Source organism: Piliocolobus tephrosceles, chromosome 21, assembly GCF_002776525.5.
Source record: "Piliocolobus tephrosceles isolate RC106 chromosome 21, ASM277652v3, whole genome shotgun sequence".
NCBI lineage: Eukaryota > Metazoa > Chordata > Mammalia > Primates > Cercopithecidae > Piliocolobus > Piliocolobus tephrosceles.
In genome coordinates this window covers 23,041,027-23,066,385 of record NC_045454.1, presented here as the reverse complement: position 1 = coordinate 23,066,385, position 25,359 = coordinate 23,041,027, and the positions used below count along the sequence as shown (strand labels likewise).

The following is a 25,359-nucleotide window of genomic DNA, read 5'->3' as shown; positions in this document are numbered from 1 at the left end:
ATATAATGGTTCTTCAGGCTGTACAGGAGGCATATATAACATTTTATATATGTACATATATATACTTAGATACATATATATGTACAGGAGGCATATATAATGTTATGTATTATATGTACATACATGTGTGTATATATATAAAACATTTTATATGTGTACATATATGTATAGATACATATATATGTATAGGAGGCATATATAATGTTATATATAATATACATGTACGTGTGTGTGTGTGTGTGTGTTTATTGCAAAAAGGGAAAGAAGACCATAAGGAAGTCCTCAAAGATGATATGGACATGTCAAAAGGACACAGGAACCAGTCTGGTGGAATTGCCACTGGCCAGATATGGGAGAATCTGAGCATCAAAATAAATGACATTTATAATAAAGAATGAGATGCTTTTACATAAAGTAAGATTCCATGAATATACACTGAATGATATGGTTTAGATCTGTGTCCCTGACCAAATCTCATGTCGAATTATAATCTCCAACGTCAGAGGTAGGGCCTGGTGGGAGGTGATTGGATCAAGGAGGTGCATTTCTTATGAATGGTTTAGTACCAGCCCCTTGGTGCTGTTCTTGTGATAGTGAGTGAGCTCTTGTTAGATCTGGATGTTTAAAAATATAGCACCTCTTCTCTCGCTCCCCCTCTCTTGCTCCTGCTCCTGCCATGTAAGACGTGCCTGCTCCCCCTTCACCTTCCACCATGATTGTAAGTTTCTTGAGGCCTCCCCAAAAGCCAGGAAGACACCAGCATCATGCCTCCTGTATAGCCTGCAGAACCATGAGACAAGTAAACCTCTTTTCTTTATAAATGACCCAGTCTCAGGCATTTCCTTATAGCAATGTGAGAATGGACTAATACACTGATATAAATAAATAAACAGCAGAAATGCATCTAATACACATAGAAAGAATGATGGAATTAGAAAGCCACCATGCGCGGGGCTTAACAGTAACAATTGATTCAGGCAAGAGTGATCAACAGTCTAAAACGAGTGAGGAAAAGTTTGAGTAACATAATATTTACAGAGCCTCTATGTACTCCCCAGAAGATACTTAATAATTAGAAAGAATGCAGTTACAGTGGTGTGTGTGTGTGTGTGTGCATACATGCACACAGGCATGTATATGTACACAGTCATGCACAACATGCAATATTTTAGTCAATGACAGGCCACATTTTTACTGTAACTGCTATGTTTAGATATGTTTACATACATAAATACTTACCATTGTGTTACAGTTGCCTAAGCATTCGGTACAGTGCCATGCTGTACAGGTTTAGAGCCTTGGAGCCATAAGTTATACCATAGAGCCTAGGTGTGGAGTAGTCCCTACCACCTAGGTTTGTATAAGTCCACTCTATGATGTTCTCACAATGACGAAATCCTCTAATGACAGATTCCTCAGAAGGCATCACTTTCATTAAGAGAAGATATCCCTAGCCACCTACCCACTGAACTATATCCCTGTAAAACCCTAACCCCTGAGCCTTTGGGAAGACTGATTTGAGTGATAGCTCCAATCTCCCATGTGGCCAGCCTCGCATTAATTAATTTAAGCAACACATGACTATATATCCATCAAGACAGAGAAAGAGAAAAGATAAAACAAATGTATTAGCCTGGCACAGTGGCTCACACCTGTAATCCCAGCACTTTGGGAGACTGAGGCAGCAAGATTGTATTTATTTATTTATTTTGAGACACGGTCTCACTGTGTTGCCCCAGTCTGGAGTGCAGTGGCGCAATCTCAGCTCACTGCAGCCTCCACTTCCTGGTTTCAAGTGATTCTCCTGCCTCAGCCCCAAGTAGCTGGGATTACAGATGTGTGCCACCATGCCCAGCTAATTTTTGTATTTTTAGTAGAGATGGGATTTCACTGTGTTGTCCAGGTTGGTCTCAAATCCCTGACTTCAAGTGATCCTCCCACCTCAGCCTCCCAAAGTGCTGGGATTACAGGCATGAGCCACCATGCCCAGCCATTATTATTATTATTATTATTATTATTATTATTATTATTATTATTATTATTTTGAGACAGAGTCTCACTCTGTCACCCAGGCTGGAGTGCAGTGGCACAATCTCAGCTTACTGTAACCTCCACCTCCTGGGTTCAAGTAATTCTCCTGCCTCAGCCTCCCGAGTAGCTAGGATTACAGGTGTCTGCCACCATGACCAGCTAATTTTTGTATTTTTAGTAGAGATGGGGTTTCACCATGTTGTCTGGATAGGTCTTGAAGTCCTGACCTCAAGTGGTCCTCCCACATAGGTCTCCCGAAGTACTGGGATTACAGGCATGAGCCACCATGTCCAGCCAAAAATGTACTAAAAAAAAATTAGTTGAGTGTGGTGGCATACACCAGTGGTCCCAGCTACTCCAGTAGCTGAGCGGTAAAGCATATTGGAGATTTTTTGTATTAATCTTACAACTTTTCTGTAAGTCTGAAATTATGGCAAAATGAAAAGTTCAAAATAAAAGATAAACTTCAAATAAAGACATTTTAGATAAACATAGACGACGAGATTTCAGGATCAGCAGACTTAACCAACGAACATTTTAAAGTACATATTTTAAGCAGAAAGAAAATGATTCCACATGGAATGTCAGAGATACAAGAGGGGTGAAGAGGAAAGAAAGTGGTGAGCAGGTTGTCAGTGTAAATGAATGCCAACTTCATAAAATACAGCCTGTCCTCAAATCACGTTGTTTCATTATAATGATGAGAAAAAATAATCACTTCCCAGCCAGAGCCACTGTCAGTGTAATGTCTACACATTCTCCCTTTATCTGCATGGGTTTTCTCCGGGTCCTCTGGTTTACTCCTGCATTCCAAAGATGTGCATGTTAGGTTGACTGGCATATGTACAATGTCCCAGTCTGAGTGAGTGTGAAACCACCTTTGCAAAGATGATGGCAGTGACAGAAGCCTAGCATGGCTGACTCCATCTTGCCTCCAGCCTCACAGGCTGGCTGTTCTCACTCATTCCTGGGCAGAAGCCAGGCTAACTGCGGGAGGAATTTATTTATAGTTTAAAGCGAGGATGATAATAGCCTTTCCCAAAACTAAACCACCTTTATAAAACTAATGAAAGACCACAGTGTTAGGATTATGGGAGGAGCCCAAATTCTGCTAAGATGTAGGCATACTTAAACAATAGCCAGCCATTGTTTTGGAGGTTACAAGATTCATGCAAGATTTCACAAGATTTGAGTGACTTCCCCAATTACTCCTATAGATAAGGTCACTGTTGTAGAACCTAAAGTTGGCCTTTCCAGATGCTTTTTGGACTTTCACATTTCTGACAACCGGCTGACTCACCCAGATGAGGACTCATGACTCAACTGGTTCTGTGGCCCCCACCCAGAGGTAGACTCAGCACACAAGGACTGTTTGCCACACTCCTATTATTTCATCCCCAACCAATCAACATTCCCCATTCCTTAGCCCCCTGCCACCAAACTATCCGTGAAAAACTCTAATCTCTGAGCCTTTGGGGAGACTGATTTGCGTGATAACTCCCATTCTCCTTGTGACTGGTCTTGTGTTAATTAAATTCTTCCTTTACTGCAATACCATGGTCCCAGTGAACTGGTTTTGTCTGTGCAGGGGGCAGGAAAAACGCACAGGGTGATCACAAGTATGGGTGTCTGTGCGAGCATGCACGCCAGCAGGAGGGTGTCTTATCCCGGGTTGATTCCTATCTTGTGTCCTGAGCTGCTGGGATAGGCTCCAGCCACCGAAACCCTGAACTGGAATAACTGGGTAAATATTATCTTACTTGTTTTTATTAATCTTTCTCAAATGTGTGTATAGCTCACACTTATTTCCATGTTTAATATTAAGAGTATTTTGGTCTTTATTTAAAAGTTTTGTTATATTTTTGTGACCAGAAATATGCCATAGGAACTTAACTCTTGTTTAGATCAATTAGCCTATGGTAAAATTAGTTTCGTCATACGTCATTTCGCTAAAGATAGAAGTTTCCAAGAATCTGTTGAAGACGTTAAGTAGGGACTTACCATAATTATAAAAATGATTCTGGGGGGATTTAAATATATATAAAGTAAGACAGACAATAATAATAGCATGTAAGTCATAATGGGAAATAAATGAAGTTAATGTGCTAGAAGGTAGATATATTTGTTCAGGTGGATAGTAAAGGATTTGACGAACATCATACTTTCATAAATTTTCAAATAATGTATAATTCTAGGGTAACCACTCTAGGAGAGTGGAGGAGGGTGATAAAAATCATTTTTTAAAATCCATTCAAAAGAAGTCAAGAGAAAAGAAAAAAAAAAATCCAAAAGAAGAGAAGAAGGAAAATGAGACATAGGAACCTTCACTCTACAACTTCCCGGGTGATTCATTGGTATACTAACCCATCGTGATGAATTCATGAGATGTGCTGCAATTCTGTTGTTACTAATAATAGCTGTAACTGTAATAGGTCCATTGCCCAACGCACCCAGCAAGTCAATACACAGAGACATCAGTTTGCAGCGGAGAAAAAGGTTTAATGGTAAGGTCACAAAATGAGGAGATGGGAGGAAACCTCATATCCATCTCCCTGAAGAATTTGGGGTTAGAGTTTTGGAGCAGGCTAACGTGTGCAAATTGCTGATGGGTGGAAAAGTGCAGGGTGAAGTCGTGGGGCAGGGAGAGGAAGAAGCTGTGTTCTCACGCTTATCCCAACCCTTTGTGAGGTCTTCAAACTGGTTGCTAGAATTTCGGGTCTGAAAAACATCATAAGCCATCCTTAAACAAAAGCCTTATGAGTCTAATGTCTGAGGTCCTGTCTATAGGAGCAATGGGGTGCCAATGATCAGGATCTAGCACCACGTGACTTTCAGCTACAAGGAAGTGGGCCAAAGTGCAGCCTGATTGATGCTTAATTATAACTATATTTCTGTCCATAACCAGACATGCAATTCTTGCCACCCCTGTGAGGATGGTTATATGGTTTGGCTCTGTGTCCCCACCCAAATCTCATGGCAGATTGTAATTCCCATGTGTTGAAGGTGGGACCTGGTGGGAGGTGACTGGATCATGGGGGTGGTTTCTAATGGTTTAGCACCATCTCCTAGTGCTGTGTTGTGATAGCATTCTCACGAGATCTGGTTGTTTAAAAGGGCATGGCAACTCCCCCCTCAAGCTCACTCTCTCTCCTGCCTCCATGTGAAGAAGGTTCTTGCTTCCCGTTTGCCTCCTGCCATGATTGTAAGTTTCCTGAGGCCTCCCAGCTGTGCTTCCTGGCAAGCCAGCAGAACCGTGAGCCAATTAAACCTCTTTTCTTCATAAATTACCCAGTCTCAGGTAGTTCTTTATAGCAGTGTAAGAACAGACTAATACAGATGGTTTCAATAATTTCTCAGAAATGCTACTAAATAATATCAGTCCATTTCAAGCCAATAGAAGCAGCAGCTCCTGCGTTCAAATCCAAATCCATCTTATTCATAAACAGCATATTTTAATCTATCTGTTTTTGAAATCTCCCTCTTACTAAATTAATTTCCCTGGCCCCTCTGATGTAAACACAGCAGAATGTCCACAAAGCATAGATTCAAAGTAATACTTCATTTCTCATCCAAAAACATACAAAAAATAAAAATAGTTTGCAGTGTGATTTATTGTGTCTTCTAATAATATGCAACATAACAAAAAAAAAAATCTCAACTAGTAGAATTATTAACAGAATGGCAATGTAATGTTATCCATTCCTTACACTTTTTTTTTTTTCTTTTTTGAGACAGGGTCTCACTCTGTCACCCAGGCTGCAGTGCAGTGGCACAATCACAGCTCACTGCAGCCTTCTCCTCCTGGGCTCAAGTGATCCTCCCACCTCAGCCTCTCAAGTAGCTGGAACCACAGGTGTGTGCCACCATGCCTGGCTAATTTTTGTATTTTTTATAAAGACAGGGTTTCATCATGTTGCTCAGGCTGGTCTCAAACTCCTGGGCTCAAGCAATCCATCCGCCTTAGCCTCCCAAAGTTCTGGGATTACAGGCGTGAGCCACTGTACCTGGCCATTCCTTATACTTTAAGTGAAATCTTTTAGCTCATTGTAACAGCAAATTGAAGTTACCCCTTAAAAAAACCACAAAACAGCTAAGATCACTTGCTTCTAATCCTGATGTTTGGCCTAGAATAGGTGATCAATTCCCACTTTAAAAGTGCAGGCAAATAATTATTAAAGAAATTTAGAAAGTACAGGCCGTGTAATGAATTTAACTATGGCAAGACACTGACCTCAAGGGCAGTATTATTGTAACTATATTTAAGAATTACAACACAGAGCTCATTATGTGTCAGTCGCTTTTCAACTTACAAAATAGCTAACAATGGGTTTGACATTAACTTTATAATAAATTTAATCATCATCCCTACAGACAAGGATCTAATTTTACTGCATGTAAAAGGAAAATATACATTGCCTTTCTCCTAAAGACCTGAGGAGTTATGAGTCTTAAATTCAAATTAGTTTTAGAAAATCATGTCCCATTGCTCCCATACACTTGTGCCAGATGAAGTGAATAGCAAATTATTCCCCAAAGGACATGGACAGACACAGACAGACAGACATGCATAAACTCACACACACACTCCTTTACAGCCATGACAAATATAGCTACATTGTTAAAATGTCACCAATTCTTTTTTTTGAGATGGAGTCTCTCGCTCTGTCACCCAGGCTGGAGTGCAGTGGCATAATCTTGGCTCACTGCAACCTCCGTCTCTTGGGTGCAAGTAATTCTTCTACTCAACCTCCCGAGTACCTGGGATTACAGGCGCCCGCCACCCCACCCAGCTAATTTTTGCATTTTTAGTAGAGACGAGGTTTCGCCACATTGGCCAGGCTGGTCTCGAACTCCTGACCTCAGGTGATCGGCCTGCCTCGGCCTCCCAAAGTGCTGGGATTACAGCGGTAGGCCACTGCACCCGGCCAATGCCACCAATCTTTTAAGACTCAATCTTCAATGCTCCCTGGCCCACAATTTCTCAAACTGGATGCTTTCACTGATAAGTAAGTTTTCTGGCATTCTCCTTGTTTTACATCTGTACCTTGAACTCCTGAGAACAGGAACCAGTTTTTACTTCACTTTGGGCCATGCCATGCCTTCCCCACTGGCAGACTGCAAAAAAGGAGATTCTAAACAAATTACTGTTGGGGACTGTTTGGACGAACGGAGGCAAGATGGTGCACTTCCGGGTTCTTCTTCACCACCAACTCTTCCCGCGCGCGAAAATGCAGCCGGCGCCGGGGAAGGTGCAGATCAACTGGGCATGCGCCAGGTGACGTCAATCCGAAGAGACCAAGATTTACCTGGTCGCACCTGCGGAACGCCCCGACTCGCCCGTACCCCGCCTATTGCCCTCCCACTCCTAGAAAAGCCACTCTTGGCCAGTGAGCCACGCGGCCTTCCTGAGTCTCTCACTCCTGTCGGGATGTTGGGACAGCAGGAACTCCGTCGGAGAGCCCCACGGGGGACTCTGCCGGCCTCCTTCGCGGAGGCTGACAGACTTCTCCCCCACACCTTAGGTTACCAAAATAAACTTGCAGTTTTGCTCCTACACTTGCCTACCGGCTGGTTCTTTTGCGCCCGCTGGGCTGGTCTTAGAAAAAACAAATCAGGGACTCTTTAATAAAGCCAATGAGCCAATTCATCAAATTAGTTTGTTTTTTCTACCCAAATAGAATTCACACTTCTACAATATGTTTCTTCACTAAAAGAATAAAGAGCCAGTTAAGAGAATTCATTTATTTGGCCCTAAAAGCAGGCACAAAGATCACTTAAACTGTTAAGAGAAATAAATCCACAGCCCAAAGCCTTGCTGTTCCTATTATAAGAGCTACAAACCTAAGCTGTCGCCCTCAGTACCTGCCAAAACTTCCAACTGGGCCCTGATTTGTGAAGAGCAAAGGCCATACAGGCATCTTGTGTGGAAGTCACCAGGTCTTCCCTACTGCAGGGGAGAGATATCTGAGCCAACCATCCATGGCTGGGTGTTCAAATGATAAAGAAGAAAAAAAAAAAAAGAACATTTTGAAAAAATCAAGTGACCAAAACTTGAGAGAATATTATGAGAATATCAAACACAATGGAGCTATTTTAAAAGAAAGCGGAAATCTGGAATAATGAAATCGGCAAGAAGAAAACACTAAGAGCAAAAATACATTTATACATAAGACAACTATTTTTCAAAACTCTTGCTCAGTTTTGGATGTTCTGTTTGCCTCCCAGCTACAAACACATTCTTCACACACGCTGGGAATGATGCTGAAAACTAGTCAGCATTCAGAGGCTTAATCCACAGTCCCAGCGCTGTGCCTGTGGGCTTCATCGTCAGACAGCCATTTGTCCTCAGGAGAGGTTAGGGGTTGAAATGCAAATATGCAAACAACTGAGTTCTTGCCCTAAAATAGCTGGGAAAAGCATGATCCCTTACGCTATCTTTTAAAAACTGAAAAAGAAAAAAGAAAAAAAAGCTTGCAATCTTAAGGATTTGTTTAAACACCTTACTATGTTGCAATTTTGAAGGAGAAAATGATGGAAAGGAAGAAACATACTTGTCCTGGGTAAAATCCATACTCTGGAGAAAAGGTTGACATACGTGTGACACTTGATTTACCAGACCCACTAAAGATGTATTGATTTGTCAATCACTGCCTCAGGCACTTGGTTTCCCCCAAGGGAGAATTAATAATTCCAGCCAACTGATGTATTCTACTGTGAACTAAAATGAATGCAAGAATCTATCCTGTCCCTGTGCACAACCTCCAATTACGAAACAAACAGCAAAAAAAAAAAATGTATCTCTCTGTTTGGGGAATCCTTAAAATTAAAAGTTATTTAACAAAAGAAATACTGTATTAAATCATTGTCATTGGACCTGGGGCAGTGGCTCACACCTGTAATCCCAGCACTTGGGGAGGCTGAGGCGCTGGTCCACCCGAGGTCAAGAGTTCGAGACCAGTCAGGCCAGCCAGGCAAAATCCTATCTGTACTAAAAATACAAAAATTAGCTGGGCATGGTGGCGGGTGCTTGTAGTCCCAACTGCTCGGGAGGCTGAGGTAGGAGAACCGCTTGAACCCAGGAGGCAGAGGTTGCAGTGAGCTGAAATTGTGCCACTGCACTCCAGCCTGGGCAACAAAGCGAGACTCCATCTGAAGAAAAAAAAAAAAAATTGGGAGGGATAGCATTAGGAGATATACCTAATGTAAATGACTAGTTAATGGGTGCGGCATACCGACATGACACATGTATACATATGTAACAAACCTGCACATTGTGCACATGTACCCTAGAACTTAAAGTATAATAAAAAATTAAAAAATTAAAAATAAAAATAAACAAAAAAGAAATAGCAAAAATAAATAAATAAATAAAGGGGAAAAATGTCTTTGATGCCAATAGGCATTTTTAAAAGATGGCTTTAACAAGCTCTAAAGGAGATACGGGCATCACAGAAATGTGACTTCATAACATGGGTAGGAACATGATCTTTTAAGTTAAACTACCAAGATTGACTGTAGCCTCCACCACTGACGAGATGTGTTGTCTTGGGCTTCTTTAAGTCTCAGTTTCGCCATCCATAAAATGAGGAGATACACGTGTCCTTAGGAAATTGAGTAGTGAGGATGAATAGAATGCATCCGGCCTAGCCTCTGACAGGCAGTCAGCCTTCCATCTGGCAGCTCCATTCCCATTACTGTCACTCTAAAATCATATGAAGTATAACACTATGGAAGGCCACACAGACAGGCTCCAGGGCTGAAACAGTTCACAGAGTAGGACAAAGCGCCTTTAATGCTTTCGCAAGGGTCCTTCAGTGTCAACTAAGTGATAGCTTGAAGAGATGTACTCATTAACTAATATATGGATTAAGCTTTCTTTAATATTACCCATGAATCAGAAAATCTAAATCTATCAGAAGATTCTAAAGCAAGTATGAGTAAACGATAGCCCGGGTGTCAAATCTGTTCTACCACCTATTTTTGTAAATAAAATGTTATTGAAAGTGTAGGGGCAGAAAGGGGGTAATCCTCTATAACAAAAGGCAGGTTAACAAGAGAAAAGTATAGCAAATTTATTACATGCATACTTACACAGGGATGTCACAGAAAATATGAAAACTCAAAGAAGAGTCCAATGAGTGATTGTAATTACTATTATCATTTTTAGACAGGATCTCACTCTATTGCCCAGGCTGGAGTGTAGTGGCGCCATCTAGGCTCACTGCAGCCTTGATCCCCTGGACTCCAGCGACCCTCCTCCCACCTCAGCCTCAAAAGTAGCTGGGACTACAGGCATGTGCCACCACGCCTTTTGTTGTTGTTGTTGTTGCAGAGATGGAGTTTTGCCATGTTGCCAAGGCTGGTCTTAAACTCCTGAGCTCAAGCGATCCACCTGCCTTGACCTCGCAAAGGCAGTAAAGCCACAGTTGTACAGGCGTAAAGCCACAGTTAAGTGGAATTTTACACTATCCTGAGGCTACAGAAAGAATAAGAGGCTTGGGGCTTCCAGAAGAGGGTAGCACACAGGTTATGGGAGAAGGAAGGAAAACCTGTCAAAGTGGTCTTGTCATGCAGATGAAGCGTCACAGGTAGCAGCTCTCAGAAAGAATAGAAGTGGACTGTGGCAAAGTTTCTCTGACAGATCTTAAAAGGTGTTAGGCTCTCAGTCTCTTTTTCCTGTGAGTTCATCTTTCCTAGATATGGAGAAAGGGGTGCTCAGAGAAAGCCTGACTGCTCATTTCACTAATGTAGATTTCCTCTACAGATGCAAATCTCCTCCACCAAAGACAGCTTTTCAGGGCTATTCTTGTCTGCAGTTTCTCTGAATAATCATCTCAAAATATGCCAAAGAAGTCTATTTTTGGGGTGAAATATTCCAATTTCCTTCAGAACACATTCCTATATTGTTTATGGCTGTTTGGATCCTATGGCCCACTGTTCTCCCCACAGTGAGTGGTGAGGGATGGTGAGGGACAGGAGGCCTTATGCAGATCTCAGGAGAAATTGGAAAAAGGGTTGAGTCTTACCGCTTTCTCACTGACAGTTCCCTGGGGTGAGAACACAGCAACGCCCTGCAGGGCCACCCTGAGGAAGCACCAGAGACGGGCAGCAGGGAAGGAAAGGATTAGGCAGGACAAGCAGGTTTAGGATTGGCCAATCTGTGTGATCTCAGCAGGCTCTGGGGCTTAGGGGCTGTCCCTATCAGATATCAGATATCTGGCTCTGGGCAATTAGAGCAGGTGTATAGTGGCCTAAAGCATGAGCAGCGAGGTGGTTTGGGGTGTAGACTTTGTTTGTTTGTTTGCTTGTTTGTTCGTTTGTTTGTGACAGGATCTCCCTCCGTCACCGAGGCTGGAACACAGTGGCACAAGCTCGGCTCCCTGTAACCTCAATCTTCCAGGGTCAGGTGATCCTCCCACCTCAGCTTCCCAAGTAGTTGGGACTACAGGCATGCACCATCACACCCAGCTAATTTCTTTGTATTTTTTGTGGAGACAGGGTTTCGCCATGTTGCCCAGGCTGGTCTTGACCTCTTAGGCTCAAGCAGTCTGCCTGCCTCAGCCTCCCAAAGTGCCAGGATTACAGGCGTGAGCCACGGTGCCCAGCCAAGAAGTATGACTTAACCAGCTGCCTAAGAAGGGGACGTGACCAGCCTCTAGCCAGGGCCTCAAAACCGTGTCAAGGCAGCATTTTTTAAAAAACATATTTCACCTGCAAAGCCAAAATTATTTACTATTTGCTGACCCATGGTCCAAAAACAAAGTCTAGATATCTAGTTCCAGGTGGAAGTCACAACCCACATCTTAAATGTGCTTTCCACAAATGTTTATGGAGATAACTCAGGGAATGTAAAATAAGTTAAGTTTTCCCACACTGAGAATGAATGAAATATGTTCTAGAAGTCATGGGGTCGGTTCTCAGCCCCACTTTCAGTCCTGCAGACCACAGCAAGCCCTACAACTCAGTGGCAGCTCACAACAGGCCAGGGATGAGCAGAGTCGATACTGTGGCTGTCACCACGGCAGTGGAGCCCAGTGGTCTGAAGTCAGACAAGCCCATGTTCAAATTTTAGTTCTACCACTTATCGACAATGTGATCTTGGTCAAGTTACCTATATTGGTCATCTGCTGATGCATAACACACTATGCCAAAACCTAGCAGCTTAAATAATTATCACTTATCACCTCCTACAATGTCTAAGGATCAGGAATCCTGGAGCAGCTTAGTTGGGTGGCTTGGGCTCAGAGTCTCTCCAAAGGTTGTAGTCAAGGTGCCAGCCAGGATACCACCATCTAAAGGCTCAAATGGGGTTAAAGAATCCATTTCCAAGCTTATGCCTGGGTAGTTGGCAGGTGATAGGGTTTGGCTGTGTCCCCACCCAAATCTCATCTTGAATTGTAGCTCCCATAATCCCCACGTGTTGTGGGAGGGACCAAGTGGGAGGTAATTGAATCGTGGGGGTGGGTCTTTCCCATGCTGTTCTCATGGTGGTGAATAAGTCACACGAGATCTGACGGTTTTATAAACAGGCATTCCCCTGCACAAACTCTCTCTTGCCTGCTGCCATGTAAGACATGCCTTGCTTCCCCTTTGCCCTCTGCCATGATTGTGAGGCCTCCCCAGCCATGTGAAACTGTGAGTCAATTAAACTGCTTTCCTTTATAAATTACCCAGTCTTGCATATGTCTTTATTAGCAGCATGAGAACAGACTAATACAGCAGGTCTCAATGCCTCACTGGCTGTTAGGCAGAGGTCTCTGTTTCTTATCCCATGGGTGTCTCCATGGATCTCTCCATGGGCTGCTTGAGTATCCTCTCAATATGGCAGCTGACGTTCCGTAAGACAAGTGATCTGAGGGAGAGAGAGAGAGAACACGCAAGACAAGACAGTGCTCAAGAAGGAAGCCAGTCTTTTATGCCTAATCTCAGAAGAAGGACAGCCTCACTTCTGCTGTATGTTATTGATCCCACAGGTTAACCCTGGTACAAGATGGGAGGGGACTACATGAGTATGGGAGTACCAGGAGGTGGGGATCATTGCGGGTAGACTGGCTGTGCATTACCTTTATTTAAGCTTCAGGTCAGGCTGGGTGCAATGGCTCAGGTCTGTAATCCCAGCACTTTGGGAGGTCAAGGCAGGCAGATTGCTTGAGCCTAGGAGTTTGAGACTAGCCTGGGCAGCATCTTGAGACCCTGTCCCAGAAAAAGAAAAAAAAGCTTTAGGTCTACCATCTATGAAGTTAGAATGATAATGATAACAGTATCTGGTTTATAAGGTTTAAATGAGAAAGTACATGTCAAGCCCTCTGACAGGGCTTGGCACTCAGTGAAGGATTCCATCAGTGCTTGCAATTATTATCTACCTCACTGTGGCTACTCCTGCCACTACCACTTCCATAATAATAACAAAAGGGTAAGAAGAACCCTTCAACATCACAGGGAAATTCCCTGTCCTTGGCCACTTCCGGGTGAGCTCTCTTTCCGCTTTACAACAGCAACTGTAACTGTCTGAAAAAAATAAACCTCCAACAAATTCAAACTAGTCTCTTTTTCTCTCACCTTGACCTAAAATCTTTGAACAGACACCCACATAACTCCTCTAGAAAGGCAAACCCAAAAACTGTCAGAGTAAAAAATTCAATGACTTAAGATAAAGGGGATTATCTCCTAAGAAAGAAACTCATTTAAGAAATTGTAGAAACTTCAGACATATCAATTTCAATATTCAAGGACATCACTCATTCAACAGATATTTACTGAGCATGTGTTATATACCAGGCATGGCTCTAGGAGCTGTATAAACAACCTGGAATTTAACAGATGAAATCTCTGCCCTTAGAAAACTTGCAAGCTAGTGGGAAATAAACAAAAAAAAATAGGTTTAAAAAAAAAATAAAAAATAGAGTATGTTAGCTGGTATTGAGTTAGAAGCTGGTAATGAGTTAGATAAAAAAGTACATAAAGGCCGGGCAGGAGGCTCACTCCTGTAATCCCAGCAATTTGAGGGACCAAGGCGGGTAGATTGCTTGAGCTCAGGAGCTGGAGACCAGCCTGGGCAATATGGTGAAATCCTGTCTCTACAAATACATAAATGAACTAATTAAGTAATTAATTAAAGATGGAAAGTGGATGGGATGATGTTAAAATTATCAATAGAGGATCAAAAAAAGTTTCACTGTCATTTGCACAAAATGAGGTGCAAATGGAGGTGACAAGATGAACCATGAGGATATGTCCCGAAAGGGTCACATGCTTGGCCTTCACAGAAGAGCAAGGAGGCCAGTGTGTCTGGAGTCCAATAAGGCTAGGGTAGAAATGGTAGCAGAGAAAGTTAGAGAAGTAAATTGGGGGATGCAGAATCGAGCGCAGCCTTGTAGGCTGTTGTAAGGACTTGGACTGCGTCCTTACAACAAAGAGGCGCCATTGGGTTTTGAGCAGCAATGTAACATAATGTGATTTACATTCTAAAAGCATTACTCTTAGACTACTAAGGGGAATGAGGACAGAGGCAGAGAGAGCCATCAGGAGGCCATTATGAAAATCCAAGTGAGGAATCATGGCAGCTTGAAAAGAATGGCAAGACGGAAGTGGTGAACATCAGTCAGATTCTAGATTTGAGTGGTAGAGTCCAGAGTCTATTAATGAAGTCTATAGGAGCTGTGTGGTACAGAGAAGAGTCACAAATAGCTTCGAATTTTTTGTTTGTTTGCTGGTTTGTTTTTTGAGACAGTCTTACTCTTTCTCCCAGGCTGCAGTGCAATGGCATAATTATGGCTCACTGCAGCCTCGACCTCCCTGGCTCAAGTCCTCCCACCTTAACCTCCCAAGTAACTGAGACTACAGGCGTGTGCCACCACGTCTGGCTAATTTTTATTTTTTGTATTTTTTATAGAGACAGAGCTTCACTGTGCTGCCCAGGCTGATATAGAACTCCCAGGCTCAAGACATCCTCTCACCTCGGCCTCCCAAAGTGCTGGAGTTGCAGATGAGAGCCGCCACACCTGGCCACTTTGAAGTGTTTGGCCTGAGCAACTGAAAGAATGTAGTTGCCATGTACAGAGGTATAAAGAGGCATGGAAAGAGCAATGTGGTGGCGTCAGGAGTACAGTGTGGGACATACTGAGTTTGAGATAACCGTGGGATATCCAAGTGGGATGTAAGGAGACAAGTGATCGACAAGCCTGGAGCTCAGGGGAGAAGTCTGAACAGGGGATATAAAGTTGAAGTTTCCATGATTTGAGAAGATATTTCCATTATTAGAAATGATAGTTAAGGCCAGGCGCTGTGGCTCAAGCCTGTAATCCCAGCACTTTGGTAGGCCGAGACGGGCAGATCGTGAGGTCAGGAGATCGAGACCATCCTGGCTAACACGGTGAAACCCCGTCTCTACTGAAAAAACAAAAAACTAGCTGGGTGAGGTGGCGGGCGCCTATAGTCCCAGCTACTTGGGAGGCTGAGGTAGGAGAATGGCATAAACCCAGGAGGTGGAGCTTGCAGTGAGCTGAGATTCGAGCACTGCATTCCAGCCTGGGCGACAGAGAGAGACTCCGTCTCAAAAAAAAAAAAAAAAAAAGAGAAATGATAGTTAAAGATTCGAGGCTAGGTATGATCACCAAAGGAGTGAGTGCAGACAGAGAAAAGATCTAAGGTCTAAGCCCTGGGGCACTCCAGCAATTAGAATTGGGGGAAAGATGGCCAGGCATGGTGGCTCATGCCTGTAATCCCAACACTTTGAGAGGTCAGGGTGGGCAGATCACTTGAGGTCAGGAGTTCAAGACCAGCCTGGCCAACATGGTGAAACCCAGTCTCTACTAAAAAATACAAAAAAATTAGCTGAGCGTGGTGACACGTGCTGTAATCCAAGCTACTTGGGAGGTTGAGGCAGGAGGATCACTTGAACCTGGGAGGCGGAGGTCGCAGTGAGCCCATATCATGCCACTGCCCTGCAGCCTGGGCGACAGAGCGAGACTCCATCTAAAATAAATAAATAAATGAAATATAGTTGGGGGGAGTAAAGAGAAAACAGCAAAGGACTCTGAGGAGTGACCAGTAAAGTCGAAGGAAACCCAAGAGAGTGGCCTGTGCAAAGCCAAGTGGAGGGAGTGACGAGCTTCGTCCAATGCTATTGGAGTGTCAAGTACCATGAGCAAGTAAACTGAACACTGGGTTCAGGTGCAGGGAGGTCACTGATGACTTTGACATGAGAGGTATTGGAGGAGTGGTGGAGGTGATGCCCCACTGGAATGGGAGAGGAACTGGAGACAGTGAAGATGGTTAACTCAAGGATTTGGGCTATAAACAAAGCAGAGAAATGGATGGTAATTGGAGAATATGGTGCAATGAAAGGAATTCACTCATCATTCATGTAAGCTAATGGGAATATTCCAGTAGAGAAGGAAATATCGGTTGATGGTGCAGGAAAGAAAAGAGGGAATTGCTTCAGTAGTTCCTTGAGAAGGCAAGAGGGGAAAGGACCTGGTGCCTGGTCAGGGGCGGCCTCAGACAGAAGCCAGAAAGTCCATCTAGGGCACAAAGGCAGGAACGTGGGTAGATGTGTCCCACCATGCTCCAGCCCTCCCCGCTGCACTGCTGATGAGGCAGGTTGTAATTACCGCTCTGTGTGTCTGCATGTGTCTCCAAGACCTATGAGAGAGAAAGACCATATAGGTCAACATCGCACCTTCAGTGCCCAGGACAAAGCCTGGTGCAGAGCAAGCACTCAACAAGTATGGTGAACGGCTCCATGCAAAACGAGACAATATCAATTTTACCTGGCAGATATTAAAAAATCATAAAAGTAGAAATCGTAATGCAATGTGGCAATGGCACAAGACAAAACAGACAGATCAATGGAACAGAATTTAAAAACTAAAAAATGCCAGGTGCAGTGGCTCACGCCTGTAATCCCAGCACTTTGGGAGGCCAAGGTGGGTGGATCACTTGAGGTCAGGAGTTCGAGACCAGCTTGGCCAACATGGTGAAACCCTGTCTCTACTAAAAATACAAAAAGTAGCTGGGCATGGTGGCACATGCCTGTAATACCAGCTACATGGGAGGCTAAGGGAGGAGAATCACTTGGACCCAGGAGGTGGAGGTTGCAGTGAGCCAAGATCACACCACTGCACTCCAGCCTGAGATACAAAGTGAGACTGTCACAAAAAAAATAAAAAATAAAAAACAGGCCCAGCACAGTGGCTCACGCCTGTAATCCCAACCCTTTGGGAAGCTGAGGCAAGAGGATGGCTTGGGCCCAGAAGGTGGAGGCTGCAGTGAGCCGTGATTATGCCACTGCATTCCACCCTGGGCGACAGAGTGAGACCCTGTCAATAAGCAGTAATGGCATAAAATGTTTAACAAATGCTGTCAATACAACCTGATACAATAATACAAATATTCAGGAAAAATAATGTTTGCTATGTTATACCACATGCAAAAATGAATCACCAGCTGGGCATGGTGGCTCACGCCTGTAATCCCAGCAATTTGGGAGGCCGAGGATCACTTAAGGGCAAGAGTTCAAGACCAGCCTGGCCAACAAGGTGCAACCCCACCCCCAATCCATCTCTACTAAAAATACAAAAATTAGCTGGATGTGGTGGTGGGTGCCTATAATCCCAGCTACAAAGTGCTGGGATTACGGGCATGAGCAACTGCGCCCAACCAGAAAGTGGTTTCTTGAGATGGAATCTGCTCTTGGTGAAGATGCTATGAACATTGTTGAAATGACGGCAAAGGATTTCAAATATTCTATAAACATAGTTGATAAAAAGGTGGTAGGGTTTGAGAGGATCAACTCCAATTTTGAAAGAAGTTCTATATGCAATGCTATCACACAGCATTGCATGCTACAGAGAAATCTTTTGTGAAGGAGTCCATCGATGCGGCAAATTTTGTTGTCTTATTTTAAGAAATTGTCACTCTAGCCTTGCGACAACTGCCCTGATCAGTCAGCAACCATCAATCTGAAGGCACGACCCTCCACCAGCAAAAAGATTATGACTCACAGAAGCCTCAGATAGATCGTTAGCACTTTCTAGCAATAAAGTATTTTTACTTATTTTTTAATCATGCCATATTCATTTTAATTACATACAAAGATCTAACATGCCACCCACAGACCATTTCACCCACTGCTCTGTTTGGCTGCAGTCTCTTGTCTCTCCCTTCAACAATGGTGAAGCAGACACCCTTTCCTCGGGGGAGAGAAATCCATGGTTTGTTGCCCTTGTCAATAACAAAAATGATGGAAAAGCTGTTGCTGTTGGCATCTTTCACGTGAATCACGTCAAAAGATACAGGGTGCCTCTCTCTGTTGGTGATCACACCAATTCTTCCCCAGTTAGCACCTCCAGTCATCATATACAGATTACCGGTGTCGAACTTCAAAGCAGTGATCTTGCCAGTCTCCAAATCAATCTGAATGGTGTCATTCACCTTAATGAGGGAATCAGGGTGGCGGACAGTGTGAACATCGTGAATCACCAGGTGAGGGATTCCTTTTGCGCGCACAAAGATTTTTCTCATTTTGCATAACTTGTACTTGACTTCCTCAGGTGTAATAGGATGTACAGCAAAGCGACAATTGATGCCATAGATCAGACAGAAATCCTTTCCCATCTTGTCAATGCTGATGACATTCATAATCCAGTAGGGTAGGTTATATCAGTTCGAATCTTGCCATCTACCTTAATGAACCACTGCATGCAGATCTTCTTTACTTCGTCTCCTGTCAGGGCGTACTTAAGTCTGTTCCTCAGGAAAATATGAGGGAGATACTCTCTCAGCTTGTGGGGATCAGTGGATGGACGAGCAGCAAACACACTGGTCAATTTATCCAGCATCCAATGCTGTGGAGCTGCTACCCGCTTCAGATGCTGCTTGGGACCAAAAGCCACAGCTGTAATAGGTGCAGAAAGAGGACCTCCCATCTTCTAGTGCACATAGAAACTGGGAACCAATAAAGTATTTGTACATCAAGGTATGTGGGCCAGGCGTGGTGGCTCACGCCTGTAATACCAGCACTTTGGGAGGCCAAGACAGGTGGATTACTTGAGGCCAGGAGTTTGAAACCAGCCTGGCCAACAAGGCGAAACCCCGTCTCCACTAAAAATACAAAAATTAGCCAGGCGTGGTAGTGCACACCTGTAGTCCCAGCTACCCCGGAGGCTAAGGGTGGGAAATTGCTTGAATCCGGGAGGCGGAGGTTGCAGTGAGCCAAAATCATACCACTGCCCTCCAGCCTGGGTGACACTGAGAGACTCCATCACCAAAAAAAAAAGAATAAATATATGAAAGAACGTTTAACTATTGTATTAGTCTATTCTCCTACTGTTATAAAGAAATACCTGAGACTGGGTAACTTATAAAGAAAAGAGGTTTAATTGGCTCATGGTTCTGCAGGTTGTACAGGAAGCATAGCAGCCTCTGCTTTTGGGAAGGCCTCAGGAAGCTTCCAGTCATGGCAGAAGGCAAAGGGGGACGGAGGCATCGTACATGGTGGCAACAGGAGCAAGATGAGGTTGGGGAGGTGCCACACACTTTAAACAATAGGATCTCTCCAGAACTCACTGTCATGAGGACAATATCAAGAGGAAATCCATCCACATGAGCCAATCACCTCCTACTAAGGCCCTACCTTGAACACGCATGATTACAATTCGACATGAGATTTGGGTGGTGACACAGATCCAAATCATATCAGCTATAGTAATAATAAAATTGCAAATTCAAATAACTTGATTCCAGTCTTGCAATGCCCCCTTCTCAATTAGGCTTGCCTTGATTTCTCTAATTAAAACTGCAACCCTTGGCCAGGCACAGGGGCTCACACCTGTAACCCCAGCACTTAGGTAGGCCAAGGCGGGAGGATCGCTTGAACCCAGGAGTTCGAGACCAGCCTGGGCAACATAGTGAAACCCTGTCTCTACAAAAAAAAAATAATAATAATAATACAAAAAAATAATAAATAATAAATAGCTGGGCTTGGTGTCATGGGCCTATAGTCCCAGCTACTTGGGAGGCTGAGGCAGGAGGATCACTCGAGCCTGGGAGGTGAAGGTTGCAGTGAGCTGAGATCATGCCACTGCACTCCAGCCTGGGTGACAGAGCAAGACCCTTTCTCAAAGAGAAAAACATACAAATGAAAACTGCAATCCTTGGCCAGGTATAGTATCTCACACCATTAACCCCAGTATTTTGGGTAGCTGAGGCAGGAAGATTGCTTGAGCCTAGGAGTTTGAGACCAGCCTGGGCAACATAGGGAGATGTCACCTCTACAATAAATTTAAAATAAAAAACTAGAATCTTCTTCACTCCTTGCTCCTTTAACTTGCTCTGTTTTTTCTTAACTATAGCACTTTTTGCTTTCCAATATACTAAAGGATTTACTTATTTATAACATGTATCGGGTATGTACATGTCCTCCACTCAAATACAGGTTTCATGAGATCAGAGGTTGTTTTATTCAGTAATCTATCTCAAGCACTGAGAATATGCCTAGTACATGGTTAGCAATCAATATCTATGTGTTGAATGAATGCAGCAGATTGACAAAATAATAATACCCACAGTAGGCAAGAGTATGAACCATCAGACTCATGTACTGTTAACAAGAGGGTGAACTGATTAAAGGAACTATATACAATCATACTCGAAAACACTAAACAATCACTGAAAGTGATGTTGTGCAGTTTGGCAAAATACAATTACACTCGGTTCCCCAGGCTGAAGTGCAGTGGCACAATCACTGCTTCCCACCATTTGGACCTCCTGGGCTCAGATGATCCTCCCGCGTCAGCCTCCTGAATAGCTGGGACTACAGGTGCAAGCCACCATGCACTGTTAATTTTTTTCAATTTTTTGTAGAGATGGGGCCTCACTAGGTTGCCCAGGCTGGTCTTGAATTTAGAACTTTTTAGTAAAGTTTCCATCACATTATCGTGGGAATAATACAAATTATAAAATAGCATGTACAGTCTGTTTCCAAGGAAAAAATGCATACAATAAAATCTTATCTATGAGGTGAGATTACAAGTTGCTGTTGTTGTTGTTGTAAGACAGAGGCTCGCTCTGTGGCTCAGGCTGGAATACAGTGGCACCATCCTAGCTCACTGCAGCCTCAAATTCTTGGGCTCAAGCAATCCTCCTCCCTCAGCCTCTTGAGGAGCTGGGACTACAGGTGTGCGCCACTATGCCCAGCTAATTTTTTTATTTTTTGTAGAGACAGGGTCTTGCTATGTTGCCCAGTCTGGTCCCAAACTCCTGGGTTCAAGCAATCCTCCCACCTCAGCCTCCCAAAGTGCTGGGTTTACAGGTGTGAGCCACTGCATCTGGCCTGCCATATTTATTTTCTACAATGAATATGTATTAGATGTATAGCAAGCAAGGGAAACATTTTTTAAAAGAAGAAAATAGAAACTACCTGGTTAATACACATAGGCTTTCCTGTTTTAACAAGGATATCGGAAGAGTAAGAACATATTTTAGAAGATTCACTCTGCAGTTACATTAAATGGAAACTAGCAAGCAAAGAGAGATGGGTAACCAAATGTAGGCTATTTAAATGTCCTCTCTATTGTCTGTAGTTTTTAAATTGCAAAAAGTAAAAGTGTGTATAAAATAAATTGTATGAAAGTTTCCGGATTAAAAAGCCCATTCTCTTCTCAGCAAGACCGGGATATTCTTATGGAACGAAATTCACAAATTCTGACCATCCTTGAAGCCAAACTCAAGCCCGCTGGCCGCACACAAATCTGCCTGTTACTCCTTAATAAGGCAGGAGTTCCTTTGGGCTTGGGCTAGGGTCAAATGGTTCTGTGTGAAAGCCACCCATTCCTGCCAATCACACAACCCCTGGAAACAGCACGGCTTATTGTGAAAATTAATTCAGGGAGTTTAAACACCACCAAACAGAATAGTTTAAAAAGAAAAAAAATCCCTGCGGTTTAGAAAATTCTAGATGCATTATGACTCTTCGGTATGAGTCCCAGGCTATATGCATTATACCGGCAACACCTGGGAAAACATAAGATGTCTTTTTTAATCCATCAGATAATTACACCGACTACAAGGACATTTTGGCAACTACTAGAAAATACTGCCCTCTGGTGTTAAGGTCATTCCACACTGATTAACATAACAAAAAGGAAAAAAAAAGAAAAGCCTTTCTTAAACACAAAAACCACTACCTTCAGGGACTTACGTTTTTACTTGCAAAAAATCTGAACACAAAATCCCAAAGGATTTTACGGGTATATATTGTGGACACCTTCCCCATTGTGCCTGGAAAATACCTACTAACGTTATTACAAGCTGTCTCAATCAATTCACGTCAGAGGATCTCCTCTCCAAGAGCTATATTCAGCTGTCTCTTGAACAAAACAAAACCAAAAAGTACTTTCAAGAGCTTCTGTAGGGGAGAAGTTTCTGGAAAATAAACTAAAGATTATTTTCACAGAAAATTTTCTACTAATCCTGGTAGGAAGAATAGAAAGAAGAGCAATATTACGATATTCTATGTATTATAGAAGTCTTTAAAAATGTGAGACAATTTTTATGAAAAACAAAATAGCCACATGAATAAAGAAGCTGGCAATCACTGGTTATATACTGATCATCTTATTCCTGCTTAAAGGTACTTCAAGAATAAGATAGAAAGGAGGTTCTGTCATAGCTCTCCGCTATAAGAAAATAAAACTTTACAAGGGCAGGGCATGCCGTTCTGATGGTTACACACACAAGAATTGCATGCACAAATTCAGCAGTCTTGGCTGGACATGGTGGTTCACACTTGTAATCTCAGCGCTTTCAGGACAAGGACACCATGCCCAGCTTTTTTTTTTTTTTTTTTTTTTTTTTCAGATGGGATCTCATTCTGCCTCCCAGGCTGCAGTGCAGTGGCGCGATCTTGGCTCGCTGCAACCTCCACCTCCTGGGCTCAAGCAGTTCTCCCACTTCAGCCTCCCTAGTAGCTGGGACTAAAGGTGCCCACCATCATTCCTGGCTAATTGTTTTTTGTATTTTTTGGTAGAGATGGGGTTTCACCATGTTATCCAGTCTGGTCTCGAACTCCTGAGCTCAAGAGATCCGCCTGCCTTGGCCTCCCAAAGTGCTGGGATTACAGGCGTGAGCCACCAGGCCCAGCCCATAATCTTTTGTAGAGATGGAGCCTCACTGTGTTGCCAATAAAAGAAACCAAAGTTCCATGGAGAAATGGCTGATTCTAAGACTAGGGCAGGAAATACACAGGATAAGCCTGGAGCACCTACTAGTACCAGAAAGTAGGAAAGTGCTCAAAATAGACAAACCAAAAACAAGCCCACATCAGTGGGGAGATGTCAAAGGCTCACAGGATCCAACTGAAAGAGATCCCAATAGTCAAAGCTGGACAACTTGAGTAACAAAATAAAATAGATCGGATCATAACCCAAAGCATGGAATAAACACTCATGAGTTCACACTGATATTAACAATTGCAGGTCTCCTTCCTCATCCACTGCAAATTGGTTCCAGGACCCCCGTAGATACCAAAAGCCATGGATGTCCAAGTCCTTTATATATAATGGTATAGTATTTGCACATAACCAGCACACATCCCCCTGTACACTCTAATTACATTTAGATCACTTATAATAACTAATACAATAGAAATGCTATGTAAATAGCTGTTCTACTGTGTTGATTGTTTTATTTATTTATTTATTTGGTGTTTTTGTTTTTTGTTTTTTTGAGATGGAATTTTGCTCTTGTCACCCAGGCTGGAGTACAGTGGTGCCATCTTGGCTCACTGCAACCTCTGCCTCCTGGGTTCAAGTGATTCTCAGTCTCAGCCTCCTGAGTAGCTGGGATTTCAGGCACTTGCCACCATGCCTGGCTAATTTTAAATTTTCAGTAGAGACAGGGTTTCACCATGCCGGCCAGGCTGGTCTCAAACTCCTGACCTCAGGTGATCCACACGCCTTGGCCTTCTAAAGTGCTGGGATTATAGGCGTGAGCCACTGTGCCTGGCCGGTTTGTATGATTTTTTACTGGGTTTCTTTCCCTGATATTTTTGATCTGTGGTTGGCTGAATCCACAATGTGGAATCAGAGAATACAGAGGGCTGAGTGTAGAAGGGGAAGAAAAGACCTGTCTCCCACAAGGAAGAAGTTCAACGAATTCTCACAGATACTCCACCCCCACAGAGGTGGAGCATAACTCCTCACTCCTGAAGTGTGGCTTGCATGTAATGATTTCCTTCCAAACACAGGAGAAGAGTAAATTTACAGTGGAGAAACCTGACCAACACTGCCTTTGGCAGGTGATCAAGGTCAACGCTAACAGTGATAAGTTATATTGATAGTATATTGTAATATATAGTATTATAGTATATATAGTAATATATAGTATTATAGTATATATAGTAATATATAGTATAGTATATATTGATGCACTACATCATGACATGAGTTATATCATTATAATTATGGTGAGTTGTATAATTATTTCATCATATATTGCATTGTAATCATAATAGAAATAAACAGCACAATAAATACAAAGTGCTTGAATCATCCCCAAACCAACCCTCAACCCTTACCCTAGTCCATAGAAAAATTGTCTTCCAGTCCAGCATGGCTCACACTTGTTATCCCAGCACTTTAGGAGGCCAAGGTGGGCAGATCACTTGAGGCCAAGAGTTCAAGACCAGCCTGGCCAATATGGCGAAACCCCTTCTCTGTTAAAAATACAAAAATTAGCTGGAAGTACTGGCGCACACCTGTTATCCCAGCTACTCGGGAGTCTGAGGCACAAGAATGACTTGAACCCAGGAGGAGGAGGTTGCAGTGAGCCAAGATGCGCCACTGCACTCCAGCCTGGGCGACAGAGTGACTCTGTGTGAAAGAAAGAAAGGAAAGAAAGGAAGGAAGGAAGGAAGGAAGGAAGGAAGGAAGGAAGGAAGGAAGGAAGGAAGGAAGGAAGGAAGGAAGGAAAGAAAAGAAAGAGAGAGAGGCCGGGCGTGGTGGCTCAAGCCTGTAATCCCAGCACTTTGGGAGGCCGAGACGGGCGGATCAGGAGATCGAGACTATCCTGGCTAACACAGTGAAACCCCGTCTCTACTAAAAAATACAAAAAATTAGCCGGGCATGGTGGCGGGCGCCTGTAGTCCCAGCTACTCCGGAGGCTGAGGCAGGAGAATGGCGTGAACCCCAGAGGCGGAGCTTGCAGTGAGCTGAGATCCAGCCACTGCACTCCAGCCTGGGCGACAGAGCAAGACTCCGTCTCAAAAAAAAAAAAAAGAAAAGAAAAGAAAGAAAGAAAGAGAGAGAGAGGAGAGAGAGAGAAAGAGAG

The 25,359-nt window shown here is 43.3% G+C and overlaps 1 pseudogene; it reads right to left on the bottom strand.

The window, feature by feature from the left end:
* The window catches only part of LOC111553941, a 51,937-nt pseudogene extending 33,017 nt beyond the window's left edge, over positions 1-18,920 (bottom strand).
* Positions 18,921-25,359: the final 6,439 nt, after the last annotated feature.